General features: G+C 32.5%; 1 protein-coding gene across 1 annotated transcript in view; it reads left to right on the top strand.

Moving 5' to 3' along the window:
• Positions 1-4,998, top strand: part of Ms (neuropeptide receptor myosuppressin) — a 90,998-nt gene that overhangs the window by 71,880 nt on the left and 14,120 nt on the right. The gene's annotated exons all lie outside the window — the stretch shown is intronic.

Raw genomic sequence — 4,998 nt, 5'->3', positions numbered from 1 at the left:
CAAAACACTTTTCATTGATAAGTAGGTACCTAGGCACTTGTTTGTGATTGAATTCCAAAACTGAAAATTGTTTATTTTGAATTCAAGTAGGTACCTGGGTACTTGTTTATGGTTGAATTCCAAAACATAAAATAAATATTTTTTCAAATATGGCATTCTTTTTGCAAACGTCAAACTCCGGTCGTCTCACCAACAAAGGGGTGTACTAATCCTACATTATTCCTACAATACGATTTTTAAAAATTTATTGAACTTAATATTATTTTAGTGTAACAAAAAATCCAATAAAAAGAAATAAATGGGTAGAAATTATAAGGAATTAAGGGAAAGAATCTGATTGAGATCCACAAAAAACAAAGGCTCTTTGTAAATATTCAAAAACAAACTTTTTTATCCACAAAAAAACAACATCTTTCCATTTTTTTGCAAATGCATTCTCCTCGAATGCAACCCTGGTAGATCGATGAATAAAACATTTATGCTCCTAACTTATTTTTTACATACTCGATTGAAGATTTTAATATCTACGAACACGCACATTGTAAAGATCTATATTTCTCTGAAAACCGCGCGTTAATCAGTTAAGCCGTTTAGGAGGAGTACGATGACATCACACGTACAGAGGAATTATATATATAAAGATTATAAATAATTGAAAACTGTTGAAAAATGGTTCAATATGATATGTCGGTTTTTTGTAGGCATGTTGAGTTATATATATCACCGGGTTCTTCGGCAATTTTTCAGCACTATATTTATGATAAACAAATGTTTAATACATATCATTTACTGACAAACTAAAGTTGAACTTAAACTAACCTTAAACTAGAACTGTAAACTAAAAAAATTTAACCGATTTTTCATAGCCTTTAAAATTGATCTCCGTCAAAATTTGTGAATTTTTAATATTTTTTTTAAGTACAAAACCTACTTGAGCTCTTTTTATTGACTCAAATATTTCAATTTAAGACCATTTCCTAAAAGTCGTAAATAACTTGCGCTGGAAAAATGGAAATCAAGTTATAGTAGAGTGGAATTTGAACCTCGGACCTTTGACTAAAACCCGGTTCGAATTATTTATTATGTTTTACCATCTTTTAACAAAAAATGTGGAAGTTCAGTGTTTTTTTATTCTTTTTTTATTTGTTAAAGACTATCAAACTAAGGGGGGAAAATAAGTATTGTATTATCATCGCTACGGTTTTTTGAAGTTTTGTATTTTTTCATTACTCCGCGCGTAACGTCACAAGTTCTCTTCAGTGAGCTGTCCCGATTGGTGGGTTGGATTCCCGGAAACTGGAATCTGTCACAACATTCCATCATTGGTTAATTTAGAAGAACTCGTGACGTCATTTAAAGTAGCTCATCATTATTTTTTTCATACATTTTAGAGACTTATACCCGTATGCAGAGACAAACCTTAAGGTGAGGAAAGTACATTCTATTGTCTTCACCTTCGGGTTATTCTCTGCATTTGAAATTAGAATGTACTTTCCTCACCTTAAGTTTTGTCTCTGCATATGGGTATTACCGTACAATGAGGAAGGTCAGTAGTTTTTTTTATTTGTTACTAGACTATTAAACTAAGACATTTAAAAAAAATGTGTATCGTATTATAGGCGCTATGATTTTTTTAAATTTTGTATTTCTGAAATTGCTCCATTTGTGACGTTTCAAGTTCTCTTCCGCTTCTTCTTGGTCAGTTCTGCCGATTGGTCCGTTGACGGTAAGTAAACCGGAAATTTTCCAAAACTCTCTTATCATTGGTTGATTCATATGAATTAGTGACGTCGTTCAAAGTAATCAGTTTTAATCAAAATATTTTTTTAATATTTTTTCGTACATTTTCAAGAAACTGCCGTATATTTTCTGTACCTCGAAGGCAGACGGATGCAAATCCAGAATTTGATAAAATTACATTTCAATTTTCGTATCCAGTTTATGATCATATCTATTGATTTTGAAAAAAATGTTAGTCTTATTATGAAAGAACCAATGTATTAAGATACTGAAAATAGAGATAAATGCTACAAATGATTAGAAGTAACTTAGAGAAAGTAGATTCTCCGGTTGAATATTTGACGTTTGGATTTGCATCCGTCTGCCTCAGAGGTACAGATTTAATGCTCTAATTTTTACCGTGTGAAAGAAAACATTTTTATAACAAATTTTCCGTAGTACTGAACTTCCTCATTATCCTTCTTAATAAGGTGCCTGCTATTATCCGCCTCGTGGTGTAATGTATAGCGCTTTTGGCTACTATGCATAAGGTACCGGGCTCAATTGTTTTTAAACTTGTAATTCTTGCGATTCGTACACTGCGGATTGGAGATGGAATTTTCGAGGATTACTGGCCCAGTAATGTTTTGTTTTGTATGTGAATATGAAAGTATCACATACTGGTACATAATATTATGTTTTTATTCCTAAATAAATCAATGAAACTGTGAATTTCAAAATTACCAACATCTTATTTTTTTAATATCTGAAAGAAATGGCGTTCCATTTTGCGTATTTTTAAACTACTCTAGAAAATAGTAAATGTAACTGTTTTAAAGAAATGCTGTGTTGGAAAAATCAAAGATAACCCTTACCTATAAAAAAATGCGTATTGGTACTTGTAAAAAATTTCAATATAAATCGATTTTTTCAGCTTCTTTGATATCACTGAAAGATAGTAATTTTACGTTCATAAATATTTCATATATTCGTAAAAAATAAATAAAACTGCGCCTTTACACAATTTTAGATCCTTGAAAGTAAGAAGTAACGTTATTTGGGAGTTTGTAAATTTATTACCTTTTACGTGCAAACTTTCTTATATTGCGCCGTTAGCTTTTATCTGGTGTATTGGAATATTTCAGAAATTACCACCGCACAAAAATTACCGAATTAAATAAAAACCGTGAATTTCACTTAAAAGCGTAAATTATTTAACGCGAATTACGGTGTATCTTTTGTAAAAGATATTTAATTTTAATTAAACTGGTTATCTTACCTTGTAAAACTAAACAGATTATTTATTCCGAACACTCCGCTACGGTTTGATTTTTCGTGTTCCCTTTCACGTTTATATCAATTACGGAAACCCTCCATCCTAGCGAGCTTTAGGGCTGGAATGTTTTCTACGCATCTAATATACCGTTCCGTATTTGCAATTATCTGTATATCTTTACAGGAAAGATATCTTCGGCTATAAACTCAATCATTCCGATAGTGCTTGGAGTTATGTATATATATATGTATATATGTTTTGGGTATTAGAGATAACTAAATACAAGGGTTCAATCAATATCTCACTTAACAGGCTCAATGTTATCTTATACCATTAACATAATTGCATAGGGGAGCTTTATGTTCGGCTTCTACGAACATTCACGAACGCTTCCGATTTTCCGAAAACAAAAGCAATTATAACCGAAGCCAGATCTTACTTGCGGTTTGAGAAATTTTCCAACGCGGAATAAATGTAAATGTTTGTTTATCGAAAACAAGATATTTCTTTTTGTCATCTCAGTCAAATATATTGTACAAATCTAAATGACAAACCCCCAGGCATGCCACATATTGTGTGTGCAGAAGTGAAAATTGACTCCTACTCGAAATCGTACTCACACTAAATGGCACTATCTGTTTACACAACATCTTTTAGTATTTTTCGCATACAAAATGGCCCAAGGCCCAAATATCCTCCGTCACAAAGACACTCGAGCAAATACCGGGTACTATGCAAATATTATCTTCACTCTCTTTCCAAACAAGAATATTGTAGGTAATATCCACCGTCGGATATATTCACAATAGTAACGCATGAAACCCATTAATTTTTAAAAATGTGTTTTAACTTGTATGGTGGGATAAACAGGGATGTAAAATACACTCACGTGAATATACACATTTTTCAGAAGTACCGATCGAGTCATGTTTACCCCGTAATCTCCATGTTTCTTCGTAAACCCTAAACGAACCTCTCATGAAGGTATTTGTTGGTAAGCAAATCCATTAATTCTGAAATTAAAGTAAACAACGCGCAACCATTTCGGTTTGTTGAAGTTATGTAAATTATTTGAAGACATTAATCCCAAGTTTAAAAGTAAAAGTTTATCAGACACCCACATAGCTCTTAAGCCAACAGCACAATGATCGCAGATTTTAAAGAAACGGCCTTCTCTCGGTGACTTAAAACGAGAAATTAGTATTCAGTAAAAGTTTTAGTAGAAATAAATACTTAAGTTGCCTTTCTCGACAATGGACAATTTATAATTGGTGTTTAAGTTTTCTAGTGGCGGGGAGCGAAATTGACGATGAAAAATGTATCCACGCGGCGACCATAGAACACGAAGCAAGATACAGCACGACCCGAGACCCACGGACCTCCTAATGGAATCTTGACAGACAACACAACCCCTGTGGATTTGTTTGTCTGAGCTTTCCCTTTAATTAAGTTTATTCAAACAACGCGAGAAGATTTTTAATGGAAGCTCGATCCATCCGAGGCGCGATGAAGAAAACTCTTTAAAATTTTAAACGTCACAAGAAGGCACTCAAGATTTGCCTAGACTAGAAATAATGTTTTCTTTCTCCGTTCTGAAGAGATTAGTTTAGTCAGTAATCATTATAAATTGGTGGGGTTCTATATTTTTTACTAGTACCTATTCATATAAATTGTTGCTAACGAAAAAGGTAGTATTTAATAGTATTTTAGTTACAGAAAGTTTTAAGCTTAGTACTTGTAATATAATGAAAACGAAGTTTCAGTTTTGCCCCAAAATAAAGAAGAGAAGCTGCTGAAAACGTTATCATCAGTTAGTATAGAATTAACGTTTATTTTCCTCCATAATCGTGAACATTCGTGTAATTTTATTACTGAGATACATGTAACGTAACACATACCTAATTTAAACTAATAACTTAATGGGCCCCAAGTAAATTAGCAAAGTACGCAACTTCAAAGCTGAAAACGTAAAGTAAATGTATGTTTTAGTGTTTAATAGCGGA

This window comes from Micrasema longulum, unplaced genomic scaffold (assembly GCF_059751315.1).
Source record: "Micrasema longulum isolate JH-2025_06_02 unplaced genomic scaffold, ASM5975131v1 h1tg000248l, whole genome shotgun sequence".
NCBI classification, from domain to species: Eukaryota; Metazoa; Arthropoda; class Insecta; order Trichoptera; family Brachycentridae; genus Micrasema; species Micrasema longulum.
Note: the sequence above shows the minus strand (reverse complement) of the source record. Positions and strands in the feature narration are given on the sequence as shown.